At 37.6% G+C, this 13,619-nt stretch overlaps 1 protein-coding gene across 1 annotated transcript in view; it reads left to right on the top strand.

Moving 5' to 3' along the window:
* NFKB1 (nuclear factor kappa B subunit 1) overlaps nt 1-13,619 on the top strand; it is a 291,304-nt gene that overhangs the window by 105,022 nt on the left and 172,663 nt on the right. The gene's annotated exons all lie outside the window — the stretch shown is intronic.

Here is a 13,619-nt window from a genome sequence, read left to right as displayed (position 1 = left end):
TACAGAAGCAAGCAACTTAGCAAAATTCAGTCTAATTATAAGTTTTTTTTAAAGCAACTTTTGCAACTGTAAAAATGGATATATTGGGAAATTGTTCATTGATTTGGAGGCTAGTGAAGGCAGATTCTCTGTTTGAAAAGGCTTAAAAGAACTTCCTAACTTTTCTCCAAAAATTTTGCTTTTTATTACCATGAGAAGACCTCTTGGTTGTAAACATGTTATTTATTCAGTCAATGGTTCAATATTCTGAATTTGTATTTTTGCTTAACTAAATGCCAGAATAGTTTTGCATCTGTTAACTGGATGACTAATACAGGTTATTTATTGACCGTGTGGAATATATGGTCAATAAATACCAGGTTCCAGCAATGTAAATTTATTACCCTTCAGTTTCCAAGTTGATCATTGACTTTCAATATCATTATTTTTTATTATTATTCATGGAAATGTGGTGAACGTAAAATGGAAAGAATCCCCTACATTTATAAATCAAGGATATAGACTTTGGTTTTATTTGATTTGATCTCTGTTAAAAATAAATAAATCTTCATTAGCAAAAATATATTTTATTGTGCATTTTTTAAAGAAAATTAATTACCTTAATGTAAGCATCCCACGGTGGACACTGCATAGAAGAGACACCACCTGTTCACATTAGCCAAGAACAAACCCCTCTTGCATAATTACAGGTGCAATACCTCCATCATTTCATGAGTCACTGTAACTTAGCCACTATTTTCAGTTAATTAGAGTTCTGTATATTACAGTTATTGTATTTTTCTGTTAGGGAAAACATTTGTAACATCAGCAAAGTTATAGTTTGTATTTACACAAATGGACACCCAATCTGATTTTTAAAATGTAGGTATTTTCAATTACAGTCTAGCTTTACGTTATTGGAAAGGAAGCATTAAGATAAATTAAACTTGTCATTTTTGCTCAGCCAATGCTTCAAATTTAATGGGCTATTGTTCAGTGAATCATAGTTGGTGTTGTAAAATGAAATTGTTCCAGTCTCCACTTGGCCATTTCTGCTGCATAGCTCTCAAAAAGTTTGATATTGAATAAAATTGGCTTAAATCAGCTTTCTTTAACTTGATGCTCTTCAGAGGAGCATTCTAGAGGTTTGTCTTCACTCTATTCGGGAAACTAACCAAATTTTGCCTAGATTAAAGCAATGCTGAAGGTTCGGCCAAAATAAATCTTGTGATTACGTACAAGTCATTGCATCTATTTTATTATCGACTTATACACCTTGAAATAAGTACTTTTGAAAATCGTCTAGAAGAGATTTTGTGCTATGACAGAAACTAGATAAGAACCGGGTGTTCAAGATTTTTTTGCCTCTTCTCAAGAACCATTTCCACTTACAAACCCGAGCCTCCAAAACTGTAACCGGAAAAGGCAGAGAGAAGCCTCCATAGGGCCTCTCTAGGAATCTCCTAGGAGGAAACAGGGTCAGAAAAGATGGGGAGAAGCCTCTGTTGGGCCTCTCTAGGAATCTCCTGGGAGGAAACAGGGCCTCTACCCTCCCTGTGGCTTCCCCAATCGCACACATTATTTACTTTTACATTGATTCCTAGGGGAAAAATTCAATTCAATTCAATTCAATTCAATTTATTGGATTTATATGCCGCCCCTCTCCGAAAACTCGGGGCGGCTAACAACAGTCATGAACAATATACATGAACAATATACAGTAAAAATCTAATACTAAAAACTAACTTAAAACCCCTTAATGTATAAAACCAGCATACGTACAAACATACCATACATACAGTTGTATCAGCCTAGGGGGAGAAGAAGTCTTAATTCCCCCATGCCTGGCGGCAGAGGTGGGTTTTGAGTAGCTTACGAAAAATTGCTTCTTCTTACAAACTTTTCTATTTAAGAACCTGGTCACGGAACAAATTAAGTTCGTAAGTAGAGGTACCACTGTATTTAAAAAATGGCATTTATTGGAAATTATCTATTCAAAGGATCTTTACATGCAGGTTTTTCAACCGTTAACAACCATTTATTTGTGGTAGATCATTATGATTATAAGATGAAAAACTAGATTTATACGTAGTTCTGACTTTGCAAAAATAGACACACTTATATAATGGCAATTGCAACTCTTCGTAGATGTAAAGGGTAGTAAGAATGGCCTTGGGGGACAGGAGAAACAACCACTATCAATAGAACAGTCAGATAAAAGATAAAAGAGTCTGAATCAAGGGCAGAAATGTAATCTGAGAAACAGCTCTGAAAAACCCTTCCCTGGTTATCAGAAAGATAAAGGAAAGGAGGAAGGAAGCAGTCAGACTTTCATTATTCAGTTACTATATCTTTATAACAAACGTAGCAATGACCTACATGACTTTGGCTTCCTAGTCTGTTCTGCCTTAAAGGGCTAACAATATTGCCATTCAGTAAAAATCTAACCTTCCCTTAATATGGTCACTAATAACTATTTCTCCCTCCTAGACTATCCCTATTATCTGCTGAGATAAATGAGACAAAATTGAAAGTGAAGATGCTTTTGGCTCAAACATGGTTTTGTTCAACTCTTGAATCCTTTCGGTGGTCTAACTTTGTACAGTTCCATTTTACTTGAGAATTAAATTAAAAATAAAATGAGTAATGGAGTGTCTGTGGGTAGTCATGGCCCATTAACATAGTTTTTTTTCTTTTTATGTGTGTTATAAAGTTTGAATAATTATCTTTGTGGATGTTGAATGTTGAATGTGCTTAATTGTGAAAAAAACCATCAGCCATTTATCCTGAAAATTATTTTTCAGCAAAATGGTTTTATTATTGCAATGAGGAGGTTGGTAACTTGTTTATTGCCCACAAGACCACTGGGATATGTGAAAATTTTATTGTATTTCCTATCTTTCATGGAATAAATTCCTAAATTGTTAGTTTCTCAACTGTTTACAGATTCTGGTCACACAGAAGAGTCTTCTGAGAGGGGCGGCATACAAATCTAATAAATTATTATTATTATTATTATTATTATTATTATTATTATTATTATACTGTATTGTTGGTTGGTATGCTTGGAAATTGGGTCTCATATTTTTGCTGGTATTCCAGGTTTTGTTGTGGTTAGCTCTGGCCCAGCTCCTGCCCCAAGGACTGTGGATATGGGGGAGACATCCACATGCTGCAGGCCTGTTTTGCCCCTGGTGGAATCTGCTGATGAAGGCTCCTCTGACTAAGAAGACATGAGTGACAGGGAGGAGGAGAGTGGGGCAGACAGCTCAGAAGGAGATCAATTATCTAGATCCTCCTTGGATTCAGAACAAGAGTTAATGATACAGCCACGCATGCGGAGAGCGATGCATAGGCAACAACAACTGAGAGATTATTATCAAAGAAAATGAGGCCACCTGTGGTTGGGTGGGGCTGTGGTCATTAGTGAGGCTGCTATAAATAGCAGCCTGTGGGCTTGGCCATTGTGGAGGATTGTGTTTCGTGACTGCTTTACTGACTTTGACCTTTTGTGTGCTGATTTTTCCCCGCTTTGAAACTAAACCAGAGCAAAGTGTGTTTCACTTTGTGAAAGAAGAAGGACTGTGAATTACCTCCCAGATGCAAGCTAAGTATCACAGAACTGATAAGGGACTTGTACAAATTACCAGTTTGGTTGGAGACCAGTGCTCTTTGCTATACCAAAAGAGGGCTTGGTTTAAGTGAATTTTCATTATAAAGAACATTGTTTTGAATTTTCAAACGTGTGTGTGTCTGAAATTTGTACCTGTGAATTTTTGGGAGGATTCTACCAGAGAGCCCTACAGAACAAGGATGATATTTCTTTATAGCGTATAGAAGCTTATCTCAAACTAAGCTAACTGTTTCTTGCACTGGACCTATAGAGAATGACTTTAGCAATGAATTGTTAATTTGCACTAACTTCTTCTGAATTCGCCGTGTACTGCACAGTGCATCTTTGAACTTGGAATATTAAGAGCTCAGTCCTACTTTACTCTTGAGGACATGTAGTAAGCTACTGAAAGTACAGGTTTTGCAGGCTGGATGTTTAAATGAGTCATAGCAGTAAAGCCTTTGCTAATTATCCTGTTTCCTTAATGATCTGCATGCATCAAATTGCTTGAGGTTTTAATGAAACACTGGTTTAAACAAATGTCAGAGCCAGTCAAAATGATGAAGTAAATCCAGTCATAGATGTTTTTGAATGTCAACTATTTTTTATTCAAGACATAAAATTAATTGTGTAATTAGGAGGAAAGTATTACTACACTTGTTGGCTTTTTAGTTGAGAATAATAAATTGATTTTTTTCTTCTTTTCTTGTAAAAGTTACCTGTAGCTTTTCTCCTATTTATTGTGCTACTAATAGTTCTAGAATTAGATTATTATTATTATTATTATTATTATTATTATTATTATTATTATTATTAATTAGATTTGTATGCCGCCCATCTCCTCAGATTCGGGGAGGCTCACAACAATAATAAAACAGTGTACAATGAACAAACCTAATATTTAAAAGAAAATATCTAAAATCCCATTATTTAAAAAACATACAACACAAGCATACCATACATAAAACTATATAAGCCTGGGGGAGATGTCTCAATTCCCCCATGCCTGGCGATATAGGTGGGTCTTAAGCAATTTACGAAAGACAAGGAGGGTGGGGACAGTTCTGATCTCTGGGGGGAGTTGATTCCAGAGGGCCGAGGCCGCCACAGAGAAGGCTCTTCCCCTGGGGCCCGCCAGACGACATTGTTTAGTCGACGGGACCCGGAGAAGGCCAACTCTGTGGGACCTTATCGGCTGCTGGGATTTTTGCGGAAGAAGACGGTCTCAGAGGTATTCTGGTTCGATGCCATGTAGGGCTTTATAGGTCATCACCAACATTTTGAATTGTGACCGGAAACTGATTGGCAGCCAGATATAAAATGGAGCTGCAAATAATCCAAAATCTCAAGTCCATTGTCCACACTCAACTTGGACTGAGTGTTTTGAGAGCCAATCATAAATTATATGATGCATTATAAATAGTTTGGTACGACAACTTGAAACTGCAACAATGATTTGGTGAAATCCTTCAACTACTTTAAATATTAATAATGCATATACAAAATTATTTATTGAAAGTGTCCCTGTGAAAACACTTCAAACACATCCATTGAGGAATCAGTTAGGACTTTCTCTTACAGATAAGGTTTCCAAAAATGAAGATTTCTTGGCAAAAGAGAAGCCAGTCTCCTATAGCGTGTTTCAATAAAAAATTAGATCAGTGCTAGTGTTGGGTTTTGACATGGAAATACTACATTTGGAAGCTTCTCAACTGAAGCCCAGGATTGGATAAGTGGATCATGAAAACAATTTACATCAGATAGTTTTTGTATTGTACTGTCTCTTCCATTTTTTCTTATAGCAATCATTGATTGATTGATTGATTGATTGGATTTGTATGCCACCCCTCTCCGTGGACTCGGGGCGGCTAACAACAAGCAATCATGGGCTTCCCAAGGCATGCCCATGTTACACCAACACTCCGCAGTCTGCATTGGTTGTCGATCAGTTTCCGGTCACAATTCAAAGTGTTGGTTATGACCTATAAAGCCCTTCATGGCACCAGACCAGATTACCTCCGGGACCGCCTTCTGCTGCACGAATCCCAGTGACCAGTTAGGTCCCACAGAGTGGGCCTTCTCCGAGTCCCGTCAACTTCCCGTCGTTTGGCGGGACCCAGGGGAAGAGCCTTCTCTGTGGCAGCCCCAGCCCTCTGGAACCAGCTCCCCCCAGAGATTAGAATTGCCCCCACCCTCCTCACCATTCGTAAGCTCCTTAAAACCCACCTCTGCCATCAGGCATGGGGGAACTGAGATATTCCTTCCTCCTAGGCCTTTACAATTTATGCATGGTATGTTTGTGTGTATGTTTGGTTTTATAATAAGGATTTTTAGTTGCTTTAGTATTGGATTGTTACATATGGTATGCTTGTGTGTGTGTATGTTAGTATAGGGGTATGTTAGTATAGGGGTTTTTCTTAAATTTATAATATTTTAATTAAATTGGATTATGTATTGGATTGTCTTTTCACTTGTTGTGAGCCGCCCCGAGTTTTCGGAGAGGGGCGGCATACAAATCCAAATAATAAATAATAATAAATAAATGCTATTTTTATCATTGTTGTTAGCCGCCCCAAGTCTACGGAGAGGGGTGGCATGCAAATCCAATAAATAATAAATAATCATAATACTACCGTGTAATTCTTTGTATTAAGAAGATTCATTTCTGACAAACCATGCCTTAGAATAATTGAATGATTCTTCTAGGAAAAACATGGACAATTCCAGAGAACTTTTTAAAAATAAAAACATAGAAACATAGAAACATAGAAACATAGAAAAATAGAAACATAGAAACATAGAAACATAGAAACATAGAAACATAGAAACATTAGAAACATTAGAAACATTAGAAACAGAAACGTAGAAACGTAGAAACGTAGAAACAAAGAAGATTGACGGCAGAAAAAGACCTCATGGTCCATCTAGTCTGCCCTTATACTATTTTCTGTATTTTATCTTAGGATGGATCTATGTTTATCCCAGGCATGTTTAAATTCAGTTACTGTGGGTTTACCAACCACATCTGCTGGAAGTTTGTTCCAAGCATCTACTACTCTTTCAGTAAAGTCATATTTTCTCACGTTACTTCTCATCTTTCCCCCAACTAACCTCAGATTGTGCCCTCTTGTTCTTCTGTTCACTTTCCTATTAAAAACACTTCTTTCCTGAACCTTTTTAAAACCCTTTAACATATTTAAATTCTCTAAACATAACACAAGATCTTCCACAAATAAGATATCTCCACAATCATCTTCAACACAGAAAATGACACAAAGGGGAAATATGTATATGCATGAAAGCTAAAGAGATGGAGTAAAGAAACTCCTAAATTAGTTTGTTTGTTTGTTTGTTTATTCATTCATTCATTCATTTGTCCAATACACAAATACATAGGAAGAAAATAGACATGTGATAATATAAAAGAGGGTGAAAGTGAACTTAGAGGAGAGGATATATGAAAGGAAGAGAATATATATGATAGGTGAAAGAAAGGAAAGACAATTGGACAGGGGACGAAAGGCACACCAGTGCACTTATGTACGCCCCTTACTGGCCTCTTAGGAACCTGGAGAGGTCAATCGTGGAGAGTCTAAGGGAGAAGTGTTGGGGGTTAGGGGTTGACACAATTGAGTCCGGTAATGAGTTCCACGCTTCAATAACTCGATTGTTGAAATTATATTTTTTACAGTCAAGTCTTAAGATGTTGAAAAGCCTTGCCTGGAACTATTCCTTCTTTTTTTTTAACGAATTTCTGGTGTTGTTTTGTAGGGTATTTAGCCTCAAGTTAGCTCTTTCGCCAGCCTTTAAAAATGGGGAGTTGTAGAAATGTGAACCCTCCGTGAATCACATCTCTTTTCATTCATCACAAACCACAAGGTGGCCCTCAGATTAATTACAATGTTTATCTTAGCATTTGAATGTATGCAAATAAAAGTAATTACAATAATTACCATGACATTAGGGGAATGATGGTACTTTGTAATTACAGCCCCTTTTCAGAAGCAGCTGTCCCAATAAATGTGTCTGAGCCTTGAACGTTAACTTTGCCCTCTGTGTCTGGAGCCAGTCTAGGTTAGGGGTTGTGGAATTTATCGCAGACACCCATCGAAAAGAGTTAGGTTGTGTGGAAGTAGAAAAACGATTTCAACTATCTCTCAACAGTTCATGAGCAATTTATGAGAAGTGGAAGATCTTCAGGATTGTCTTCCAATTTAGGATAAATATAGTTATGAACATACTAATCTCTCCCATGGTGATGGTTGTTGTAAATTTTTTTTAAAAACTAAGAAAACACAAAGTAAACATTGAGATGTATATATTTTATTGCCTTTTTAGAATAGAATAGAATAGAATTTTTATTGGCCAAATGTGATTGGACACACAAGGAATTTATCTTGGTGCAGATGCTCTCAGCGTACATAAAATAAAATATACATTTGTCAAGAATCACGTGGTACGACACTTAATGATTGTCATAGGGATCAAATAAGCCATGAAGAAGCAATATTAATAAAAATCTTAGGATATAAGCAACAAGTTACATTCATACAGTCAACATGGGAGGAAATGGGTGAAAGGAATGATGAGAAAAACTAGTAGAATAGAATAGAAGTGCAGATTTTTTGCCAGAAGCTGCAATTAAGGGATGAAAACTTTGTGTGAAGTCATAGCAAGAAGAGAAGAAATACTATTTATTTAAGAAAAGGAGAAAGCTAAGAGAAGGGGTCAGCCAGGAGTTGGATGTGGGGGTTCGCCAAACTGCGCAGAATCTTAACTAGAGATTCTCCCAAACTAGTGTTGGGCGAACCCAATGAAGTTCGCATTCGGCGAGCTCGGCTGAACGTGCTGTGAATTTCGGGTGACTTCGCCGAACTCTAACCCTAACCCTAACCCTAACCCAAACCCTAACCCTAACCCTAACCCTAACCCTAACCCTAACCCTAACCCTAACCCAAACCCTAACCCTAACCCTAACCCTAACCCTAACCCGAACCCGAACCCGAACCCGAACCCGAACCCGAACCTAACCCTAACCCTAACCCTAACCCAAACCCTAACCCGAACCCTAACCCTAACCCTAACCCTAACCCAAACCCTAACCCGAACCTTAACCCTAACCCTAACCCTAACCCAAACCCTAACCCTAACCCAAACCCTAACCCTAACCCTAACCCTAACCCAAACCCTAACCCGAACCCGAACCCGAACCCGAACCCTAACCCTAACCCTAACCTAACCCTAACCCTAACCCGAACCCGAACCCGAACCCGAACACTCCGTGACGTCAAAGCTCCGCCCCCCAGAATCCCAACGTGGGGTTTCCCAGCTCTTTTTGCTGAAAGAGCCTCCCTTGGTTTGCTTGGAAGAGAGTGCACAGCTTCGGGTCGCCAATGAGATTTTGTTTCTACACAAAATCTTGTGAGAGGAGAGATTTTGGCAATTCTTTTGCTTCTGTGCATGAGAAAATATTATTTTACTGAAAGAGTAGTAGATCCTTAGAACAAACTTCCAGCAGACATGGTTGGTAAATCCACAGTCACTGAATTTATACATGCCTGGGATAAACATATATCCATCCTAAGATAAAATACAGGAAATAGTATAAGGGCAGACTAGATGGATCATGAAGTCTTTTTCTGCCGTCAGTCTTCTATGTTTCTATGTTTCTATTGATGGCTGAAAAAGACCTCCTGGTCCATCTAGTCTGCACTTATACTGTTTCCTGTATTTTATCTTAGGGTGGATCTATGTTTATCCCAGGCAGGTTTAAAATTCATGGCTCCTACATTCTCCTGATCCACCACTTCACATTATATTTTTATATTTTGTTCCTCTAAATCTGCTGCTGAGTGTTCAGCATTACAGTATATAGTTTTATATGGGTACAAAGCACTGGGCTCCTTTCGCATTCAAAAAAGAAGCAGTATTTATCATGTTGCCATGTCAAAACTCACCCTTCTTCAAGTCATTTTATCAGGGAAGGGTTGCAAGTTTACTAAAGCCAATTTAGGACTAATTGCTGTAATACTTCACCAGAAATCAATATAAAACAATTGCGCACCACCTATGTCAATATACTCTGGGGGGGGAGATTTAGCTCTTCATCATGTCCCATTCATTGGACTTCTTTCTCATTTTCATAACTCCAAAAATCCAAGACATCAATCTTTCCCTACACTTAGCTTTATTATATCCAGGAACATGCTCAAGAATTGAATTAGTTCTGAACATATAATTAAGCAGTAGCAATTAGAGCTTTAATAGTCATTAAGGTTTACAGAATTATTGATGCTCATTAAGAGAGACTGCAAGACAATCTCTACCAGGCTGATACCTTCCAGATGTGTAGGACAAACAGCAGGGAATTCTGGAAATCTGTGTGTCCCTCCCCCACTTAATAGGAGGGCTATGGCATAGATCTCCCTCTGCCTTCAAGAATTAGAAAAGAGTGCAGATGCAAATTTTAAAAGTACAAGGAGGAAAAAAAATCACCACGTGATTCTATCAACATTTCATTTGATAGAATTATATTGCTTGGTTACTATGAATTCATCCCCAAAAAGGATTCGCCCACGTATCTACAACACTCCATGGCCTGCACTGGCTGCCGATCAATTTCCGGTCACAATTCAAAGTGTTGGTTATGACCTTTAAAGCCCTACATGGCATTGGACCAGAGTACCTCCAAAACCGCCTGCTACCACACGAATCCCAGTGACCGATAAGGTCCCACAGAGTTGGCCTTCTCCGGATCCCGTCGACTAAACAATGTCGTCTGGCGGGCCCCAGGGGAAGAGCCTTCTCTGTGGTGGCCCCGACCCTCTGGAACCAACTCCTCCCAGATATCAGAGTTGCCCCCACCCTCCTTGCCTTTTGTAAGCTCCTTAAAACCCACCTCTGTCGTCAGGCATGGGGGAATTGAGATATTCCCTTCGCCCTAGGCTTATAAAATTTATGCATGGTATGTCTATATGTATGATTGGTTTCTTAAATGGGGGGTGGTGGTTTACATTACTTTTAATATTAGATTTGTTCATATTGTCTTTTTGCTGTTGTTAGCCGCCCTGAGTCTACGGAGAGGGGCGGCATACAAATCTAATAAATAGATAGATAGATAGATAGATAGATAGATAGATAGATAGATAGATAGATAGATAGATAGATAGATAGATGATAGATAGATAGATAGATAGATAGATAGATAGATAGATAGATAGATAGATAGATAGATAAAATGAAAAAAATGAAAAAAATGAAAAAAATGAAATAAAATAAAATAAAATAAAATGAAATGAAATGAAATGAAATGAAATGAAATAATAAAATAAAATAAAATAAAATAAAATAAAATAATAAAATAAATAAAATAAAATAAAATAAAATAAAATAATAAATAAATATTTTTTTATAGTTGGAACGGTATCAGGAAGTGCTATGGGCTACCATATGAATGAAGCAATGAATATGTGGTATAGTAGCACCTTCTGTCAGTCATCTTTTGGAAAGAGATTGTCTACACTTTCAAAGGCTTGGTCTTTCCATTCAAGAGAATGTCCAGGTTTGATAACAAGAAAGCAGCTGCCATGCTTTAGAGTTTAGGGGAAAGCAAGATCATTTCTAGATACAATTTAGAAAGTTAAGATCATCCTATGAATCTGCATAATCCAGCTTCATTTCCATGTAGACTGGTTGACCTGTGTATGTTTATCAATAATTTATTCCAAACGGTTTCACAACATGTCAAAGTTAACCGAGCATACGAACAGCCCTTAGGAGCACATGATATGATTTGTCTTCAGTGTCGTGTCATTGTTATCTCTGTCATATGCAAATAACCCATACATTTGCATGAAATGTACTTGACAAATTATTTTACAAAAGTTAACCCAGTTGATTTTTTAAAAAAAATAACCAAAGAAAAATGCAGTAATAGATTCTGTAAATCTAATTTATTGCTTCATAGGAAATATATTAACAAAGTCAGATCTCACCTCAAAAATCAAGTAGGTAAGTATACTATGCATCTATAAAGTAGTGACCCACTATTGAAATTTTTTACTACTGTAGAAAATATGCATAATTTGTAATAAATATTGCACACACCCTCCAAACTGCTGTAAAATGGAAGAGAAATATTCCGTTTTCTACTCTTCCTTTTTTCTGTCCATGATATCAAGTTTCTTGTGTTATTATTATTATTATTTGCAAAAAGAAAAAATAAATTTGTATATATTTTAAAGTACACATAAATTCAAATAAGAACTGAATTACAGCAAGAAAAAATACATATCCATCAAGATGTAAAGTCAAATATGTAAAAATAAATACAATGTGGTTTTTTACTAAAATGTATGAAGATCTTTAAAAAGTGTGCATATATGTAGGCAGAAACCCAAATGATAGGGTAACTATATGTCGTATATGCAAAGGTCCATCTTCATTGATCCTAGATTAAATCAACAATAGGAATACATAACTTTCTTGTAATTCTTTAATTCCTCCAAAAGTTTTCATTAAAAATTAAACATTTGGGGCAATAAAAATAATTTGGGATAAATAAAAGCTAAAATGGGCATGTAAAGCTTTCGAAAACCTAAATATTTGGTCTTCAAAATTTTCAAAATTTTCTACATTGATCCATTCTGTAATATCTGTATATTATAGCTATGTCTGTTGGGACAGTCTTTAAAAGACTGTCCCAGACTTTAAAAAAACTGAACTTTTTTTTTTAAGTTGTTCACCCCTGGATTAAAGAATTTAATGTAGCAATTCCAGGAATAATCCCTCCTTAAAAGACTGAAGAACCATTCCTCTGCTAGATTAAATTATACAGTACTGGTTATGAACCAGTTCAGTTAGACTGTTGAGCATAATGATGCATTTCTAAAAATATTGGGTTAGCAATCATATGGAACATTTACCTGACCAGGCTTCTAATTTAATGTTTGTTTCCGAAGCTGGACTTTCCATTAATTGGAACACAATTCCTACGATAACTTTATGCATATATCAAAAGGTTTACACAGGCAGTCAATATTTTAGAGCATATCTAGATATGCAACTCAGCCAACATTTGTAGCTTTCTTATCCTTTCCATTTCTAAGGAATTTATAACAGTTTAAAATGTTGACTGTGGCTCATTATGTTGAAAGTCATTAATAAAAGACAAATGTTTCATGGTGGTCTACTGTTTAATTCTTCCTTTAAAAATAAATGCTATTAATTATCAAAAAGTTGAATGAATGAATTTCCCCCAACTTTTGAATTCATTTTTAATTCCATTCCCATAAGCATGAAAGAAAGAAATACATAAAAGGAAGCCCAATTAAACCAATATTAATTAGAAATGGTAATTTCTGCATAATTTTTAAGATTTGCAGAAAAAAATAAAATGAAATCATCTCTGTGGTGGGCATTTTTAAACCTATTTTGAATTAGACTATAGTAACAAAAAGGCAGTGATTTCTCTAAAAAGAGGGAAGGAGAAGGAGCAGGGGGATGAGGAGAAAGAGGAGAGGAGGAGGAGAGGAGGAGGAGCAGGAAGAGGAGCAGCAGCAGCAGCAGGAAGAGGAGGAGCAGGGGGAGGAGCAGGAGGAGGAGGAGCAGGAGGAGGAAGAGGAGGAGCAGGAGCAGGAGGAGCAGGAGCAGGAAGAGGAGGAGCAGGGGGAGGAGCAGGAGGAGGAGCAGGAGGAGGAAGAGGAGGAGGAGGTGGAGAGAAGGAGGAGGAGGAGAGAAGGAGAAGGAGAGGAGGAGCAGGAGCAGGAAGAGGAGGAGCAGGAGCAGGAAGAGGAGGAGGATAGGAGGAAGAGGAGAGGAGAAGGAGGAGAGGGGGAGCAGAAGGAGGAACAGGAGCAGGAAGAGGAGGAGGGGGAAGAGAAGGAGGAGGAGGAGAGAAGGAGAAGGAGAAGAGGTGGAGGAGCAGGAAGAGGAGGAGCTGGAGGAGCAGGAGCAGGAGGAGCAGGAGCAGGAGGAGCAGGAAGAGGAGGAGCAGGAGGAGCAGGAGGAGCAGGAAGAGGAGCAGGAG

Source organism: Erythrolamprus reginae, chromosome 7, assembly GCF_031021105.1.
Source record: "Erythrolamprus reginae isolate rEryReg1 chromosome 7, rEryReg1.hap1, whole genome shotgun sequence".
NCBI lineage: Eukaryota > Metazoa > Chordata > Lepidosauria > Squamata > Dipsadidae > Erythrolamprus > Erythrolamprus reginae.
Note: the sequence above shows the minus strand (reverse complement) of the source record. Positions and strands in the feature narration are given on the sequence as shown.